At 37.0% G+C, this 20,975-nt stretch overlaps 1 protein-coding gene across 2 annotated transcripts in view; it reads left to right on the top strand.

Moving 5' to 3' along the window:
- DIPK1C (divergent protein kinase domain 1C) overlaps positions 1-20,975 on the top strand; it is a 132,655-nt gene that overhangs the window by 33,864 nt on the left and 77,816 nt on the right. Inside the window, exon 1 of one of the 2 annotated variants that reach the window (XM_074201292.1) lies at positions 4,059-4,182. The exons of the other annotated variant lie outside the window; for it this stretch is intronic. The gene's annotated coding sequence lies outside the window, so the exon portion shown is untranslated. Of the gene's footprint in view, positions 1-4,058; positions 4,183-20,975 lie in introns of those variants that run through there. 2 annotated transcript variants of the gene reach the window in all.

The raw sequence follows: 20,975 nt of genomic DNA, 5'->3' as shown, positions 1-20,975 counted from the left end.
CTGGAATTATGCCAAAAAGGCATACCCTTTGATCCAGCAGTACCCCCTACTGGGTCTGTACCCTGAAGAGATCATGAAAAAAGGGTAAAAACATCACTAGTACAAAAATATTCGTATCAGCCCTGTTTGTGGTAGCAAACAATTTGAAATGGAGTGAATGTTCATCAATGGCTGAACAAACTGTGGTATCTGTATGTTATGGAACACTATTGTTTTATTAGAAACCACGAGGGAAAGGAATTCAGAGAATATTGTATACCCTCTCTACCTGGAAGGAAAAAGAATTTTGGTCTGACCAGCCCTATGTAGCAACTGCCTGTCCAGTTTTCAGGGAGGTGAATATAGACTCTGAGGCCACAAATCTAATAATGCCCCTTCAAAGCAGCCTGGTCTTATTCAAATAATGACAGTTCCATAAGGGGTATTCATTCCGCCTCCATATATCATGGGGGAGTAAGTACAATTCCACAAGAGAACTTCCTCATTCCATGTACATTCTCTAATTAAACCTTTTCCTGTTTTGTTTTCATACTCAAAAAAAAAAATGAAATATTTACTTTTTTTGTTCAGTTCTCTCTTTCCACCCCCCAGTTATAAGTAGGTTGGACAAATATGGTTTTCTCATTGCATTGTTGGCAATCTATCAATTCAGATTCTGCTCTTGTTAATCTTCATTTGGTTAGGAAAGGCCATTCACAATATATACCTGATTTTGTACAGGCTTCCCATTTTCCCTTGCACCTAATATGGGTGGAATTCTGCCGGGTTTTTATTTACAACGCCGGCTTCTTAATGCTAGTCCGTCCTCTTACTCACCAGTCCAACGCGTGGTGAGTCTTCGGGGTACCTCCGGCCCCCACTCTTTGATGGGGGAAGAACCAGACAGAGCGCCTGAGGTGGGTCATGAGTCTTTATTCTTCTGTGATCACATTCCCGCTCCCTCCCCACCTCTCAGCAGACACTTTTATCCCTCCTGTCCTCCCTCCCATGAACTCTTAAACAATGAGGGGCCGAGTTCTGTAACATTCCTTTATAAGGGGATTATTTTATCCCTTCTGTCCTCCCTCCCATGAACTCTTAAACAATGAGGGGCCGAGTTCTGTAACATTCCTTTATAAGGGGATTATGTTTCCCCCGCTAAGCGACCACCAAGCCTCTTCCCCCCGCCCCCAACAGAATTCCAATCAGATGTATATTTTGTGCAGTTGATAACCTAATATTTAGTATCCAGGCTGTATGTCCACCTGCACCTACTATCCCCTACCCATTGCCCATTCCCGGTTTGGTTAAGGCAGAATAGCCCCCTCTGGTTTCTGTTAGAGACCAAAAATATTTTTCCCAGGGTTCCCAAAACCCTATTCCATGATGTATAGGGGTCCTATTACTTAGTAACCACTCTGGTTTTAAAGGTATCAGGACCCAAGGCCATTTCTCTAATTGCTGGGGCCCACCACAAATCCAGCAGCTAGTGAGATTAAAAGATTGTTCCCACTTTCTGCATGAGTATGAGAAATTGATCTTCTGCATGTGAAGGGACAGGAAGAGCATGGTTTAATCACAAGAAAGCCAATAATGAGTAAAATAATAACTACTGCATTTTGAATTAAGTTCAAAAGAAATATCAGAAGTCTTAATTGGGATTGGGAAAGTGAAGGGGCCAACCTCAGGGAGTAATACTATAATTACACCCAGGAATAGAATAAACATGAAAATCTTCAGCAATGCATTCCATAATCCAGCCACAAATATCAAAAGCAATAAAAATGCACCAGAAAAAAAAGAATATTCTGGCAATTCTACAGATTAGTGGAAGTGGCAGAGAAGAGTCCATCAAGAGTTAATCAGTTCATCTCCCAGGAGAGGCTTTCTTTTCAGATGTATTTTGAGTTCCCCTTTCTCCTCAGTCATCTACTTAAACTTAGGTGAAGAAACAGGTAGGTCCCTTTATGTGGGTGTAACATGTCCAGCCACGTTTTCTCTGGTTCAAACAGCTTTGTCTGAAATTAATAAGACCTGAAAGGGGCCATCCCAGTCCGGGCTTAGTTTCTCATTTTTCCATACTTAAACATATACCCAATCTCCAATTTGAAATTTATGTACTGGGAAGCCCAAAGGAGGGGTTTGAGCAATCAATCCTCTTTGTTGCAATTCCTGTAAATGTGCTATCAAGGTGTTAAAGTATTTTCTTAAAAAGCAAATCCTTAGTACTGAATATAGGGTATGAGAGGGGGGAGGGGGAGTGAGAAAGGGATGCCCATATAGTAATTCATATGGTGATAAGCCATGTCCCTTCTGAGTTTGGCTCTGATCCTTATCAAAGCCAGAGGCAAACATCTAATCCACAGTAAATGGGTCTCTATATTCAATTTAGTCTATTGTATTTTAATTTCCTGATTCATCCTTTGCCAGAGGAGGGGAGGGGTTGCCAGGGAGTATGGAAATCCCAGATGATTTCAAGAGCTCTGGCTAAATCTGGTCTGAATCTATCCTCTCCACTAATCCATACCTGGGGGATAATTTGCTCTAGTAAAATCTTAATTACCATTGAAACAGTTGCTCTGGTCAAAGGAAAAGCCTCCATCCATGAAGTCAGATGGTCCACTATAACCAGTAAATATTTGAGATGCCCCACCAGAGGGCGTTCAGTAAAGTCCACCTGTATACTCTGAAAGGACCTTATACCAGGTGGTCCACCACCCTGAGGTGCACGGCATTGAGCAGTCTTATTTGTCCTTTGACAAATTAGGCAGCTTTCCACCATTTGTCTAGGCAAAGTGTATAACCCAGGAGTCACATACTTAGTTAAAACAGCATCACACAGGTTTTGGACATCCCAATGCTCCCTTGGTGCAGGTACTGGAGGACTTGCCTCATGCTTGCCCTAGTTAGTACCTCTCTGCCACCGGGGAGAAACCAATGCCCATTGGCCTGTTTAACAGCTCCAAGGGCTAGAGCTTTTCTACTTCTTTGGTGAAAGTGGGAGAAGGTAGGCTCAGAGGAAGTACTGAAATTAAAGCAAACATGCCTGGATTTTCATTCCTCCCTGCTGCCCTTCCGCACCTCCCCAGTTGTCTCAAGCTTCAAAGGAGTTGCCATTTTTGGTGTCCCCTGACATGTATCACAGCTACTTTCCAGGGTTTTAATATGCCCTCTAATACCTCCCAGATTCTTTTCTCCCATATTTTTCCAAATACATGAACCACTCCCCAGGCATATCTGGAATCAATATAAATACTCCCATCCTTTACCCTCTAGTAATCTCAGGGCTTGATTAAGTGCATGTAATTCACAGGTTTGTGCTGACCAGGTGGCTGGCAATTTACTGGACTTTACAACAGAGGTCATGTCTCCATCAATGATCACAAATCCGTTTTTCCCTCTTTCCATCAATTACCCTAGATGATCCATCAATAAGCCAATTTAGCCCTTCTGGCAATGGAGACTCCTGTAAATCCATCCTGACCTTGGTTTGATAGTCTAATTCCATGCAACAATGTTTCCCTTTGCTTGGATTAGAGCTTGGGGTTGAGGTCAAAAAGGATGCTGGATTTAGATTATGATCATCTTTTTCTAATAATATAGCCTCATATTTCAAAATCCTAGAGTCCGTTAGCCACCTGCCTGCCTTCTGATTTAATATGACCCTAACCTGGTGAGGGACACTAACAACGAGACATCCTCCAAATGCAAGCCTCCTACTTTCTTCCAGGAGGATTGCTGTGGCTGTAACCATTTTAAGACCCTGAGTTTTGAAACCTGTGAACTTTAACCTGAATGTCTATAAGACCCTGAATGTTGAAATCTATGAACTGTTGCCTAAATTCTGCCCCTAAGTCTGCTTGGTCAGCTAGCTGAGTTTCTGCCAGATCAGCTTCTGAAGATTCTGCCTGGTCAGCCCTCAGACCATACAGCACAGGGGCTTCTCCGAGGACCTGCATCCAATAAGAACACGCCACACCATCTCAAGACAATCTTCAGGCATATGCTTGAAACTCCCCTACCAAACCATATATAAGGTCTCTCCTCACTTTACTAGGGGTTCCAGGATCCTAGCCCTGACCTAGGACAGAACCCTAGCTTGAGCTAGTTTAACAAACCCTTGCTATTGCATCTTCATCGTGTCGAGTGCCTCTGTTCTGTAATTGGGGACTTTTCTCGGATCTTAACACCATCTTCACACAGGTCAGCCATCCCCTTTGAGTTTCCCTTATCTGAGCTAGCACTCCCAAAGCAACCCCACCATCAGCAATATTCACAAAGAGGTGAAAGGGTTTTTCTAATGTAGGGAGGGCCAAAACTGGAGGTGAGATAAGCCTTTGTTTTAGTATCTCAAAATGTTTACTCTCAGATTCCCAATCAATACTGTCAGGGCTTTGTTCCAATAGATGTTGATCTAGAGGCTTAGTTATAGAGGCATAGGAATTGATTCAAGTTCTACAATACCCAACTAAACCCAAAAAATTTCCTCAGCTACTTTTTGGTTCTTGGTAGAGGGGTGTGTATGATATCTTTGACCCTAGTTGAGTCCAATCTTTTGCTTCCTTCACTAATTAGATGCCCTAAATATTTAACTTCCTTTTCTACAAATTGAAGTTTATCTCTCGAGCCACAAACCTCCAATTCCCTTAGGAAATTCAATAATTCAATAGTGCTTTTACTTGTGTTGTCTCTCTTACCCCCAGCAACCAATAGATCATCCACATACTGTAAAATATTAGTCCTGGCTACCAGAACAAAATTTTCTGGTTTTTTTTTCTTTAGTTTTTTCCAAGGCAAATGGGGTTAAGTGGCTTGCCCAAGGCCACACAGCTAGGTAATTATTAAGTGTCTGAGTTCAGATTTGAACTCAGGTACTCCTTACTCCAGGGCCGGTGCTCTATCCACTGCGACACGAAAATTTTCTAAAAAAAACTTTCCAGAATCTGGTCAAACAAGTTAGGGGACTTTGTGTAGCTGTGTGGGAGCACACAACACTGGAGCTGCTGTTTTCTACCATTCTCTGGATCTTCCCATTCAAAAGCAAAAATCCTCCTGCTGTTTTCCTCTAAGGGACAGCTCCAGAATGCATCCTTTAAATCCAATACATTAACTATTTACTGGAGCTAGGGATCTTTTCTAAGATAGTATATGAATCTGGAACCATGGGATGGGAGGGTTCCCTGTTTCCTGAGTTTCTGTTTGTATAAGATTTCCCTCCAGAGGGGCTTTTGCCAGTGGAACCTCAGCAGCAGTCTACTGGCCAGCATCCCTCTTCCTGCTCAGGCTTCCCCTTTCCTTCTGCATTATTTGCATCTTTCACAGTTTGTACAAGAATCTTAGTTTTATGCTTTTGTTTCTTCTCATCCCTCCAAGTGTAAACCCTAGTGACTTCTTCAAGGAGGGCGGCAAGAGACTTATTGTTCCATCCTTCCAATTTCTGTAGCTTCCTGCTAATATCTGGCCAAGCATTTGTGACAAAATGTAATCTCAAAGTAGTTTCAGTCTCCTGATCATCAGGGTCAAAACCAGAATACTTCCTCATGCTTTCCTTTAGTTTATTTAAGTATTCCACAGGAGACTCATTCTTTCCCTGTGCAACTGAAAAAGCCTTCTTGAGATTTTGTGCCTTGGGCACTGCATTCCTAATTCCTGTAACAATTAATTCCCTCAGATCTTGTAAATGTCCTCTATGAGTTGGATTATGATGATCCCAGTGGGGATCAATTAAAGAGAACTTTTGATCCTCAGAAAGTATTCCTAGTGCCAGAGGATGTCTGTGATCCCATTCTCTTACAGCTGCCCCTCTTATCATTCCCCTTTCCTCTTGTGTAAGCTAGGTATTGAAAATAGACCACAGTTCACCCCAGGAATACAAACTCAGACCCAAGACCTGATCAAATTGCTCTAACCCTATAGGGTCTTCCATTAAAGGTTTCATTTCCCTTTTAAAATTCTTAACTTTAGTAGTGCTGAGTGGGGCATTTACATAGCCTATGATTCCCTGTCCCATTGGGACCTCCCTAAAAGGGTACAGTTTGGCTTCTGGTATTTTAAGATCTGTTGAGCCTAGAGGAAGATTTTCAAGGTCCCATTGTAATTGTTTGAGTTCCCTCCGAGGGAGGCTATGAGGACTGGTCATTCTAGGGGTTGATGGAGTAGAAACAGAATTAGGCAAAGGGTTAGGATAGGGGGAGGGAGTGAAAGAAGGGAATCCCATTCTTCTTTTTGTGTGGGATAAAGTTCTGAGATTTCTTCAGTAAAATATAGATTGAATCTGGTTAGCTATCCTTGACAAAGCAAACTCCTGGGGTATTGGAGTCAACTGACTTCATCTTATCTGTTGATGTCTGGAGAATCATTCAATTCCTGGGGCTAAAGAGATAATCTGGTTTCAGTTTGAATTTTATGCTCCTTTCCCTAGATGAGTTTGCTTTGCTTGAATTCTATGCCCCTTTCCCTAGGGTAGTTCTCGTGTTTAGATTGTAAGACCACATTCCTCATTTACAAGGGTGGATCAGTGGTGGGGGAATCGAGTTAGGATAAATGTGATTCTTGAACCTTTCGCTTTTGCCTCAATCTCTCTAATTGATTGTGGCCTGTTTCTCGAGAAATGAATAAAGAGATCTCTGAAATTTATTTAAGTGGCATTTGTCCTACACATTTTCCTCCTTTCTTTCCTTAGCCTTGTTCTCCTGATTTAAAAATTTATTCTCCCCAGGAAGCCATAAACTGGCATATACTGCTTCCTCCAGGTTAACAGGTTCTTTTCCATTAACAAATAGATTCAATGGACTATTCACAGGTACCTCAATCTCCTTATCCCTACTTCCCCTATTTTCCATGGAGGAAGGCCTGGACTGAGCTCTTCCCATTTTAAATATTGACAGAGACCTCTCAGGATCAAGTGCCTTTAGATCCAAGTCTCTTATGCCCAATACAGAGGGGCCACCCCCAACCCTCAGTCACCCAAATGGTCCTGACCCTCCAGGAATCTAGCAGACTCCAAGGTCTTACCTTTTTATGGGCTTCGTACACAAAGTTACTGACTGCTGTCCCCATTGACTTGTCAACTTTGCTGAGGATTTGCTTTTCTCTTCCTACCAAGTCTCTTCACTTTGGGTCACTTGCACAGAGGGAAAACCAAGACTCCCAGAAAATGGCAAACTGCCGAATTTGGGCAGGGGCACCTTTTTGCCAAGTTCTGAGAGGACAATGGTCCCCAGTGGGCATGTAATCCCCAGCGAGCCCCCAACTGTGTGAGATGAGTCTACCCACTTAAATAAAATTTGGAGATTTCTCAATGAAGAGAAGTTTTATTCATTTCTCGAGAATCAGACCCCTCACTCTGCCTTAAAAGCAAGGAGAGAGACAGGTACAAGAGCAAGAAATCCAAAATCTATTTATCCTAATTCAATTCCCCCCACCCCATTAGTGAGGAATGTGGTCTTCACAATCCAGACTTGTAAATTACTCTAAAGAAAAAGCATATAATTCAAACAGAGATAGGTTCTCCCACTCCAGTACAAGGAATGTAGAAACATTTGGACTTCAATCCAGATAAGACCAGGTCAGTTTACTCTTTACATTCTGGTCAAAGTAACATTAAGTTGCTTGTCAGGGGAGGGGGGAGCAGAAGAGACAAAACACATAGCTCAATTATTTCTACTTTGAAATCTCAGATTTTATCCCATTCAACATGGACTATTTGTGCCTGACCAGTGGTAGAACATTCCAAGCTCACATTGGTCTGATCAGCCATAGTCAGACATTGTAATTTGTCTCAAGCATAATGATGTCACTTTGGTCTTCTTTGATAACAAAGGACAAGAACCAATGAACAACCTTGATGCAGAGAATTGTGGATATATCTTTAATGCTGTTAAATCTTGTTAATTGTGGAAGATTGTTTGCTCCTGAGATGTAAACTGACCCCTGTCTCTCCATTCCTCCTTCACCCATCTTCCTGTTCCCAGTTACTTGACCTTGCCCATTGATGCTGTCATGACAGGAAATGACATGTTGAATTTAGTGATTACGCCTTGGGACAGGAAGACCAGTACGTTGCTTCCCATTGGAGAATATGTGGCCCAGGTGCTAAACTACTCTCCAAGTGCTACCCCTAGTCCAACTTACTACAGAAGTATATTTAAGAGGAAGCACCACCCCTTCTTGCTTCTTATCTCTATCTTCTACCCTGTAGGATATCTTCATCTTTTACCTTCCTAGGCCAAGTGCTCATCCTTAAGATCTGTTCTATGTCAGAACTGACAGAGATACAATTAGCAACAGGACTATTGTCTCCTCTTCTGACTTGATATTTCATGTTGTTATCAGATATTGTATAGAGATATAAAATATTGGAATTTCTCTCTTTCCAAAATGTCATGAGTATAAGAATTTACTCAGTCTCTTATAGAGATAACCAGACCAGTTTCCTGCTTTCTCAGGATGGTCTTTACTTTGATTGTCTACACAATTATGAAAGCCCAAACTTGCAGGTGCAATTAGAGAGGGACTAGGATGACTTTCAGATTTATAACTGGAGAGGCACAGACCACAGGGAGGTCAGAGGTCAACATTCAGATTTACACATCTCAATTAGAGATCAATAAAAAAATTTTTGATCAGAAAAATAGAATAAGATTTAGACAGGAGCTTATAGTTTAATTGGAGATATTATCTAGCTGAAGGATGTGTAAATCAATAGCACATATAAGATATACACAAAAGAGATGGAAGATAAAATTATAGAATCACAGATTTAGAATTGAAAGAGATCTCAGAAGTCAAATGAAAACATTTTACAGATGAGGAACTTGAGAGCCAGAGAGATTGAACATTTTGATCAAGGTCACACAAATAATCAGCTAGCTGAGATGGGTTTGGACACTGGTCTTCTGACAACAAATCCAGTGACCTTTCCCCTGCAGGGCATTATTTTGAGCAAATATCAGATTGATTCAAATGACTTGCCCTTACTCCACCCCCTCTGCCATCACACAGTAGAGACCGTTGTTAACCATTATTTCCCTTTGGCAAAAAACAAATAACAAAGTTAGTTTTATAAATGAAATTTAATTCTCTCTAGGATCTTACCAAAACTGGTGTGTACATGGTATCCTTACAAATGCCAACATTGACCCAACATTTTGAGAACTTTTTAATACAGCTTAGACAAAGAGCAATAAAACTTTAGGTGACCAACCAATGGGATTTCACATAGATGACATGGTTTTACAAATACAATTCTCTCAAATCTTACAATATATACTGAAAATTCCTAGTGACAAGAATTCCATTTCTAAGGAAGAAACATAAAGTATAAGAGATAGCAAGATCAGACAATAAGATGTCATTTTTTTCCTTTTTCTTTTTTTTTTTCATGTTTTTTTTCCTAAAGTTAAATTAATAGTCCTTGGTCTTTGTTCAAACTCTACAGTTGTTTCTCTGGATACAGAAGGTAGTCTCCATTGCAGACAACCCCAAATTGTTCCTGATTGTTGCACTGATGGAATGAATGAGTCCATCAAGGTTGATCATTGCCCCCATGTTGCTGTTGGGGTTTTTTGGTTCTACTCATCTCACTCAGCATCAGTTCATGCGAATCCCTCCAGGCTTCCCTGAATTCTCATCCCTCTTGGTTTCTGATAGAACAATAGTGTTCCATGACATACATATACCACAGTTTATTAAGCCATCCCCCAATTGAAGGACATTTACTTAATTTCCAATTCTTTGCCACCACAAACAGGGCTGCTATGAATATTTTGGTATGTGATGTTTTTACCCTTTTTCATCATCTCTTCAGGGTATAGACCCAGTAGTGGTATTGCTGGATCAAAGGGTATGCACATTTTTGTTGCCCTTTGGGCGTAGTTCCAAATTTCTCTCCAGAAAGGCTGGATGAGTTCACAGCTCCACCAACAACGTAATAGTGTCCCAGATTTCCCACTACCTGTCCAACAATGATCATTATCCTTTCTGGTCATATTGGCAAGTCTGAGAGGTGTGAGGTGGTACCTCAGTGAAGCTTTAATTTGCATTTCTCTTATAAGTAATGATTTAGAGCAATTTTTCATCTGACTATAGATTGCTTTGATCTCCTCATCTGTAAAATGCCTTTGCATATCCTTTGACCATTTGTCAATTGGGGAATGGCTTTTTTTTAAAGAAAATATGACTCAGTTCTCTGTATATTTTAAAAATGAGTCCTTTGTCAGAAACATTAGTTGTAAAGATGGTTTCCCAGTTTACTACATTTCTTTTGATCTTTGTTACAGTGATTTTTGTGCAAAAGGTTTTTAATTTAATGTAATCCTAATCATCTAGTTTGTTTTTGGTGATGTTCTCCATCTCTTCCTTAGTCATAAACTGCTTCCCTTTCCATGATCTGACAGGTAAACTAGTCCTTAATCTTCTAATTTGCTTATAGTATTATTTTTTATGTTTAAATCCTGTATCCATTTGGATCTTATCTTGGTATAGGATGTTGTACTTTACTTTTGATGGAATTAAATGCTGCCTTCTTAGAAATGGATATCTTATCCTGCTGGTAAATTCTGTGGAGTTCTTGTTTTTCATTTAGCACCTTCTGTATTTCCCCAATATTTTCATCAAGGATTCTTGATGTTTGTGAGTCTTCTGATCCAGATGAGCAGATGAAATGTTATACACCAAATCTCTGAAAACATTTCTTTTTTGCTCCACTATTGTCAATTGAGTGTTGGTTTAACTTTCCCTCCAAGTTAACAACAAACTGTTCCCACTCAGAGAAGCACTCTAATCTCTTGATATTAATTCTTCTAGTAGTCACTTTGCCTTGGGGTCACTGCTTAAACTGAATGAAAATATTTAGCTTGGGGAGGATGAGTCTGTGATCAGTCCAGCACTCTGCACCACACATTGCCTTCATCACTCTCATATCCTGTTTGTCTCTTCTCTTTGGTCTTTTAGATGTGTGGGATAAAGTTTTGAGATTTCTTCAGTAAAAAAAATTATAGATTGAATCTGTTTGGCTATATGCCCCTCCTCCCTTGACAAAGCAAACTTCTGGGATGTTATTGAAGAGTCAACTGACTTCATTTTATCTGTGGATGTTTGGAGAATCATTCAATTCCTGGGACTAACAAAATAATCTGGTTTTGGTTTGAATTTTATGTTCCTTTCCCTAGATTAGTTTGCTTTGTTTGAATTTTATGCTCCTTTCTCTAAGGTAGTTATTGATTAGATTGTAAGACCACATTCCTCATTAATGAGGGTGGGGGGGATCTCATTAGGATAAATGTGATTCTTGAACCTTTCACTTTCACCTCAATCTCTCTAACCGATTGTGGCCCCTTTCTGGAGAAATGAATAAAGCCTTTTCTTCATACCTTGATACATGAAGACTGAAATTCCCTAAACTTTAGATGAATCTGATGTCCTTCCTATAGCTCTGATGTTTATAAGTTTCATAAAGTTCCATAAAATCTGAACTGGTTTTCATCATATGAACTAATTAGTGGAAGGTCAATGAGATTAAATTTTGTCAGCATCTACTAAATTATACTGTTTTGTCACTAGCAAGTTCTAGTGACAATTTAGGACAACTTATGGAAACCAGAAATAGTCAAGGAAATACCTCTGCAAACCTGACCTGAAGACAAGGTAGCCATTCCCTATTCTGTTGATAACTAATAGTCTATTTAAAGACACTAAAATATTGATTCAGGGATTCATGTCTCTGAATTCAAATAGATAAAACTAGATAATTTGTGGACAGTGGTCAAGGACAGATTTTTTGGCCCAAAATTTCCAGGGAAAGATACCTCCCAGAAGCAGATGTTTCATAAAATAGACAACTAAATCCAAGATTTAACAAGAAACCTATTATCTAAATGAACTTTGAGATGTTTTCCTTCTTCCTTTTTGTCTTGATTATAAGTTTATGGTGGGGCAGTTAGAGCACTAGCTCTGGTGCAGTGGATAGAGCATTGACCCTAGTGTCAGTAGGACTTGAGTTCAAATTTGACCTCAGACAAGAATAACTTAGCTGTGTGACCTTGGGAAGTCACTTTTGGGAAGTCACATTGCCTTCAAAAAGTCTGTTGACTTTTTAGTATTTTTAAAATATCTTTAATTTTGGTTTCTCACATTTTTTGTTTCATTACCATCATAATCCTCTGTGAACTAAGCTTCCTTTTTACTATGAAGACAAGCTGATTTGTGAATCTTTTGTATTGTGAACCTATACATTGAGGAGTCCCTATGTGGCTTGACTTTTTCTGAAGTCAAACTGGCTCTCAGGGAGGTGATGATCTTCCTGGTGAAGGAACTTTCTGTTTAAGGAGGACTTTGGCAAGAATCTTACCAGCGTATATATGTCATGGAACACTATTGTTCTATTAGAAACCAGGAGGGATGGGAATTCAGGGAGGCCTGGAAGGATTTGCATGAACTGATACTGAGTGAGATGAGCAGAACCAGAAAAACACTGTACACCCTAACAACAACATGGGGGTGATGTTCAATCTTGATGGACTTGCTCATTCCATCAGTATAACAACCAGGGACAATTTTGGGCTGTCTGTAATGGAGAATACCATCTGTATTCAGATAAAGAACCATGGAGTTTGAACAAAGTTCAAAGACTATTCCCTTTAATTTAGGGGAAAAAAAACCTGATATCTTATTGTCTGATCTTGTTATCTCTTATACTTTTTGTTTCTTCCTTAAGGATGTGATTTCTCTCTCATCACATTCAATTTGGATCAATGTACAACATGGAAACAAAATAAAGACTGACAGATTTCTTTCCATGGGGGGGTGGGGGAGGGAAGTAAGACTGGGAGAAAAATTGTAAAACTCAAATAAAATCTTTAAAAATAAAAAAAAAATAAAACGGACAGTTTTGTGTGATGGAAAATGTTATCCATATCCAAAGAAAGAATATGGAATCTGAATAAAGATCAAAGCATATAAAAAAAAAAGAATCTTACTAGCAATGACTAAAAGAGAAACACCCCTGAGATTGTCACAGGCCAATGTATTCCTTTTACTTTTATAGAGATGGATAATGGAGGCATTCTTGAGTTCCTGGAGGATAATCCCCTCATGCCATATAACCTTGAAAATTTCAGTCAGCTTTTGTATGAGCATTGAACCCCATACTTGTAAATCTCATTTGGAATAGAATCAACACCTAATGTTTTCCCACATGAAAGGAATTTAATGGCATTTAAACACCTCTTCTTCAGTTAGAGCTTCAGCTAGGGGTGGATTTAATCCAACTTGAGGTAAACAGTCAATGACAGTCTCTAGGATCATGTCTCTATCAATAACCAATCTTATGCCATGGCACTGAGTAGATGAGACGCACCATAGGTCTTTGGAAGCCTTCAAGGCATAATAAAAGCACTTTGGATTGTTACTATCTGCATAAAATTTAATTTCATCTTCCTTCTTACTGAGTCAAGAGTCCTACATCTCTCTAAGCTTCACTTGTACTTTACTTTTTTTATGAAAGATTTTATTTATTTTGAGTTTCACAAATTTTTCCCCTAATCTTACTTCCATCCCCACCCCCCACAGAAGGCAATTTGTCAGTCTTTACATTGTTTACATGGTTATATCCATTGATCCAAATTGAGTGTGATGAGAGAAATCATATCCTTAAGGAAGAAACATAAAGTAAAAGAGATAGCAAGATCAGACAATAAGATGTCACGTTTTTTTTTTTCTCTTTCAATCTATATCTGAATTTTGCATGATATGAATAATGCTCTCTGTAAAACTTGAGGAAGAACCTTTTTTTTTTAGGTTTTTGCAAGGCAAATGGGGTTAAGTGGCTTGCCCAAGGCCACACAGCTAGGTAATTATTAAGTGTCTGAGGCTGGATTTGAACCCAGGTACTCCAGACTCCAGGCCCGGTGCTTTATCCATTTCGCCACCTAGCTGCCCCGAGGAAGAATCTTAAAAAAGAATCCATGACTTGTAAAATGAGTCCTTGTACCTTTTAAATCATCAGAAAGAGACTTCAATCAGGAGAGAAAAGAATGATTTAAAAGTTTCTTTACATCTATTAAAACAATTTTCTATGCAAATTTCTATTCCTAATTAATTTGAAAATTTATAAACAATTGCTAAAACATAGTGAAAACGTGCACATTTTAGACAGTTTTCCTACCAAAAAAAAATACAACTTAGTCTATATATTTAATTAGACCTGAAGGAAGTTCAGCACTTTGATCCACCTTTTTTAGGGTGGTTCTTTATTACTTGCAAGATCTAATTTAAAAAAAACTATCTAAGATCATCATTTTTACTTTTTTTTTGTCATTGTTCTTTTTTTCTTTTATATTTTCTTTATTTTTCCAACCACAAGTAGTTTTCAACCATTCTTTTGTGAGGTTTTGAGTTTTATATGTTTCTCCCTTCCTCTCTTCCCTCCCCCTTTTCCTTGACAGAAAGCAATCTAATATAGGTTCTAAATGTATATCTGTACTAAACATAGATCCATATTAATCATGTGAAAGAAGAATCATATCCAAATGGGAAACAAAATCATTAGAGAGAGAAAAATGACATAATTTTTCATGGAAGTCAATCATATATATTCTACTTTTCAGTGGAAACAGTTGAATCTTTTTGCCTTTTTCAAAGTGAATTTTTGTTATCTTTTACCCATTTGTCAATTATATTCAACTCTTCATGACCCCATTTGGAGTTTTCTTGGCAAAGACACTGAAATGGTTTGTCATTTACAAATGAGGAAATCAAGGCTTGCCTAGGTTCACATAGCTAGGAAGTGTTCGAGTCCGAATTTGAACTCAAGAAGATGAATCTTCCTGATTTCAGGACCTATGATCTATCCACTGTGCCACTTAACTGCCCTAAAGTTAATTTTACAATTCCTTTAAAATTTAAAACTTCTACATAGAATTCAAGATTTTAGATCTTTATCAATTATATCTTTGTCCTATCTTCTCTGAGGGTATCTATCTAGTATCATTATCACACCTTCTAGAAAAGATGTGGTACTATGGAAACCTAATGTTACATAAAAATATAAAACTATTAGTAAGGGAATGGAAGGTCTAAAAACTCATTTTTCTAGTTGCAAAGATTAGGAAGTTGAACCAAGTAGTAGTCACAAAATCAGAATAGTAAAAAATAAAACAATAAGGTATTTAATCCTTGCATCTTATTAGAACAGTTAAGAGGTACTTGAATATTGCAACAGTAAGATTATTTTTTTAATTACAAATTACCTGTCATGATTAGAGAGATTTGCAACAAAAGGAAAAAAAGGGATATAGTTATAACAATATTCCTCTAGGCCTAAACTTAAGGTACAAAGGGACATAACAGGTATAATAGGGTAAAACATCTTTAGTTCTGTTTGATATTAAGTGAGAGTCATAATTAACTTTTTTTGAACAGTCAATCATGCAGAGAGGAATATTATATAAAAGATTGAGAAAAAAAACTGAAGACATCAGCCAATTTGAAGGCAGTATTTGAACAGATATCCAATTTTTAAGGTATTGTATAGTAACTGCTAAGGTAAAAAGTAAAATCCTTAAAACTGGGGTCTGTTGAGACTACATTGACTTTAAGGTATAACTTCAAAATTTTATTATTTTAGAATTTCACAATATTTAATAACTTCTTTTACAGAGCTGATAATATTTTATGACCTTGTTCAAGTAGAAGATTTCAAGGTACTTGACAAATTTACAGATAAGGAAGCTTGGATCTTTTATACTTTTCTTATATAGTAAGTTATTATTCATTTTAAACTAAAATATAACCAATTTAATATTTGACATATTTTAAACATTATGACCACAGTCTTTAATAGCTAATTTCATAATTTCACAGCATTCAGATGAAAAGAGAAGGTGATTTTCTAAAAATACAATTGCATCATCTTTTTAATAGCATTTCTTGTAATAGCAAGTAAAATTAGAAGGATAACAATAACTTAAACAATATTATGGATTTAAAACACATTGCCAGTCAAATGACAGCAGGTCTCTGAATTATCTTACATAGATAATCACTTCATTTATCTATTTATCTATAAATTTTGAAATTTTATGCTGTTTACATTCAGTGACCAGAATAGAGTAATTTTGATCCACTTATACTTTTAACAAAACATATTTTTACAGTTTATAAATATATTGCCTTAATTTCAAATATTAAGGATATTTTCCATTAATCTCTGAGCTACTTATAGAGGGTCAAACATCAAATTATCCTAAAAGCAAAGCACGGCTTGCCCAAGGCCACATGACTAGGTAATTATTAAGTGTCTGAGGTTGGATCTGAACTCAGGTACTCCTGACTCCAGGGCCGGTGCTCTATCCATTGTGCCACCTAGCTCCCCCATTAAGCTTGTTTTTCAAAGTAGCATCTTTTTTTTTTTACATTCTGATTTAGTACTTCATTTAGTACTTCATTTATCTTTACAACTTTCACAGTCCCTTTCATCTTTATTTAGGATCATATCCCAAATATCTACAAATAATCTTCATTTCAATGAAGCTCTTTGCAAATTCACAGAAGTTGTTTTTTTTTTTAACACAATAGCAATTAATTGCTTTTGGAGTTCTTAAGAGGTTATAAATGCATACTCTGTTCTTTTTTTTTTTTCAGATGACTTTGCTTCTAGTTTACCTAAACAATTAAGTTCTTTTATATTATTTATAGGAAAAAAAGTGTTAAGGCAAAAACATTCTCTCAAATTACATTTTATTTATTTTCAATTTGCTCCTTGATTTTAATAAACATATTTCCCCCAGGTTCACACATCTAGTAATGTTTGTAGGGGAAAAGTTATTTTGACTTTGTCAGCCTGGTACTAAGATTGAATAATTCATTTCTCTGAAGGTTCATTTTAGTTGGCTTTAGATTTATTGGTGATAAGTTCTCATATTCCAGATCAGTGATTTTCTGGTTATGGCATCATTGGATCCTAGTTCAGAGATTTAGCATTGGAAGGGAACTAAAAGGTAAGGGAATCCAGTCCTCACATTTTATGGATGAAAAAAAGCTAAGACCTTCAAGAGAAGTGATTTGTCCAAAGTCACACAGTAGTAAGTGAAGGAGTAGGGATTCGAATCTAGAACTTGTGATTCCAAATTCAGTATGTTTCTTCAAACTTCAAATCTGAGATCTTCCTTTATAACCAATATGAAATTGAGCAAGTCTCTTAGCTTCTTGGGACTTCAGTTTCCTCCTCTATAAAGTAAAAAGGATTGAGTTAGATTACCTCTAAAATTCTATTTTGTTTTAACATCCTGTGAGGTACTAAAAAACACATACTCCTAGACAGATAATTTTAGAGAGAAGAAAAAACAATTCCTCTTTCTGTCTCTTTCTAGAATTTTGCCGGCTAATTTTAGCTTTGAATAGTTTGGAGTTTCATATACTTTCTAGTACCTTCCAGGACAAAGACACTTTGAAATCATCCTTGCAGAAACACCTTTTATAGAAGTACCACTTCCTATGCAATGTCAGCATGTGATAGAGAAGTGGAAATGGAAATTTGTAGAAGTTAAAACTCTGGGGCGGCTAGGTAGTATAGGGGATAAATCACGGACCCCGGAGTTAGGAGTACCTGTGTTCAAATCTGGTCTCAGACACTTAATAATTACCTAGCTGTGTGGCCTTGGGCAAGCTGCTTAACTCCATTTGCCTTGCAAAAACCTAAAAAAAAAAAAAAAGTTAAAACTCTGAGAGTCAATGACCTAACTAATCCTCTTAAAAAAAAAAATTAAACAGGCAAACACAATGCCAGAATTTGTTATAGAAAGTATTTTAATTGCTACTTGATGTCTGTAAGTACAAGCTTTACCCAATAATTTCATCTCCAAAGGAAAAACAAAACAAAACAAAACTTTCTACTTTAAGAGAAAAAAGGATCCACTTTTCTACAGAAAAGTCTCCATCTTGTGGACTTTCTCAGTATTACAAAGAGGGACAAAATTTTGTTGTATTTCCACAACTATATCTGCAAGTAGGTGGGTGCGGTTTTTGTTATTGTTATTTAGGAAGAAACTAGAAGGCAGAGCAAAACAGAACTTTAAAAACTAAGATCTTACTTTGGGCAGCACTTCCCTCTTTAGTAGGGGAGGAGTACAAAAAAGAACCCTGAGGCATCATGTTTAGACAAATACAGAAGAATCTAGATAAATTTTTTTGGTGTCTAGGAAAAGTCTAAACAATACTTTATGTGAAGTATGGTGTGAAGAAGGTAGCAGGGAATGCTCTCAGAGTCTATTACAAAGACAGGTATAGGAAAGATTGAGAAAAAACTTATGATATTAGCCAATTTAAAAGGAATAGTTAAAAGGATTGAGATGAATATAAATCACTTGGTTAAAAGCACTAGATTAAAAAAAATAGGATCAAAGATTTAGGGCTACAAGAGACTTTGGAGACTGTCTAATTTAAACCCCCTCACTTTACAGATAAGGAAACTCAGTCGTGAAAACAATACTTATCCAGCAGTTCCAAGGTAAATAGAACTAAGATTGAAATGTGACTGCAAAATTATTTTTCCTCTTCAGTTTTCTGAAATCAGCCAACACTAAGTGAAAACTATCTTTCTCACATACAAAATAGAGAAGATAATGAAGATTGTACATGATCCTGTGAATCTTCCCAACTTATAATTTGCTTTTTAGGTATATGATAAATTTATATTACTTTCAAAAAGCTTGTCTGCTTTTCCATCTGATCTTCCTTCTGTAAATTAAAAAAAATGTTCCAAGGACCTCCCCCCCCATATTAATGCTAACTTCTTCACTCTAATATTTCTACTCATTGAAAAAAAAACCAAACCAAACCAAATCCTTGACAGAAATAGATATTGGAAAGTAAAAGAATTTCAAACATTGACCATGTCTGAAAATGTCTGCCTCATTCTTCACCTGAAGGCCACAAGGTGCAGGCTTCATTATCAGTTATCTGGATGGCCATTTCATTGATCACGTTTTTAGCTTTTCAGAGTTTCAGATGTGACTAAGAAGATGGTGGTAAATAGTTAAGAGTGGAGGAGGAGAGGGGGTTAATGAGGGGTTCTGGTAGGGGTTAAGAGGAATGAAATAAGTTCCACTTTTAACTCTGTTTAAATTCTGACTGAGATTGTTTCCCCCCCCACATATTTAAATTGGGAAATCTATCAATCTAAAGCAATCAAACAAAGATGAGAAAAAAATCCCCCAAAGCATTTCCCCTTCCAAGCTGACTAAATGAGGGAAGGAAAGGTAACTAGAGAGTCTGTTATTCAGGAAAAAAGCAAAGAAAGTTCTTTTTTCTAAAGACTTTTCTTGCTCAGTGGTCAATAAGGGAATTGTCATTCAGAAAGTTCCATAGGTTTCCATCACCGAGACAGACCTGGTTAGATGAAAATATTCAGGGTAGTTCTTATACTTCATGATCTCTGTCACACACTAAAAATAACTGCACAAAATTGTGTTAAACTATTTACTGTGAAAGATTTTTTTATATTTTAATTTATATAAAGATATCTGGAAGCATACTGAGGGAAACAAATGGAGTCTCTCTCTCACACACACACAAATGTAACAACACTTTAAAGTTCTAAAAGGGCAATCTTATTAGTATTTGATTAAATTTCTAGGAAAACTCTACTAAGTTATCTTTCCCCTCAGACCAAGAATCAAGTCATTTTCTTAAAAAACAAGACAAAACTACGTGCTAATTTGTTTTGGAATTCTATTTCAGCCCTCCCCTCCCAATTTAGAGTTTAGATTGATATTCAGATAAGGAGGGGGATAAAAAAGCAGACAGCCAGATCTCTTTCTTTATGTCTTGATAAAATCAGACTAAGAGAAAGAAGCCTTGGATTACATCTACTAATCAAAATATTTTTGGTTCATCTTTAATCTGGTAGAAAGGAAAATCCTTGGAGGGAGTGACTGAAGAAACATTGAATGGTTTTAGGAAAATAAGTTGCTATAGTTCTGGGGCATTTTAAATTACCATTGATCTGAGTCTTATTACTTTCTGAACCCTGGCTTAATCTTACTGTGTAATTTTTTCTATTCTTTGATAATTTTTATTTGAGAATATTACAAATTGTAACTCCAAAATTATTTGTATTAAATTTCCTTTTTTTAAAAAAATTATTAAGTATATACTTTCTCTTTCTTATACCTACTCCCCTGAAAAAGTAAGGAAAAAACCTCACAAGAAATTACATAGTTTTTTAGAGTTATGCTTCCAGAGTTACTAAACCATATATTCCTTTTGACTCAACTATGACACTGTTAAGATCACAAAGAGATCAAAGAAAGAGAAAAAGGAACCATATTTATATAAATATTTATAGCAGTTCTTTTTGAAGTAGTCCTAAATCAGACACTAATAGGGTCTCATCTATTGAGGAATGACTAAAACATATTGTGATTTATGAATGTAATGGAATATCATCGTGCCATAAGAAATTATGAAATAAACATCTTTAGAGGAAACTGGGAAGACCTTTATAAGTCAATAAGAAATAAAAATTAAAGCACCACTAAGGTTTCATCTCATATCTATCAGTTTGGTAAAGTAGATAAAAAAAGGAAAATGACAAATTTTAGAAGCATTGTTGGACAAAAGGCACATTGATACTTTCTCCATGGGTGTCTGAATTGGTACAACTATTCTGGAAAACAACTTATAATTATGCTGCCAAGGTTACAAAATTGTATTTCTTTTGACCCACCTATATTTAGTTTAGAAACTAAAAGATTATGCATCAAGGGGGGGGGAGTGACTAAATAAATTATGATATATGAACATAATAGAATATTATTATGCTGGCAGAAATGACAAAATGGTTGGTTTCAAGTAAACCTAGCAAGACTGTATGAGCTAATGTAGAGTGAACCAGAACAGGTTAGAGAATAACATCATTGTAAAGACAAATGCTTTTGAAAGATATAAGAACTGAACAGTAACCAATAAGATTCTAGAAGACTGATGACAAATTATAT

This window comes from Macrotis lagotis, chromosome X, assembly GCF_037893015.1.
Source record: "Macrotis lagotis isolate mMagLag1 chromosome X, bilby.v1.9.chrom.fasta, whole genome shotgun sequence".
NCBI classification, from domain to species: Eukaryota; Metazoa; Chordata; class Mammalia; order Peramelemorphia; family Peramelidae; genus Macrotis; species Macrotis lagotis.
Note: the sequence above shows the minus strand (reverse complement) of the source record. Positions and strands in the feature narration are given on the sequence as shown.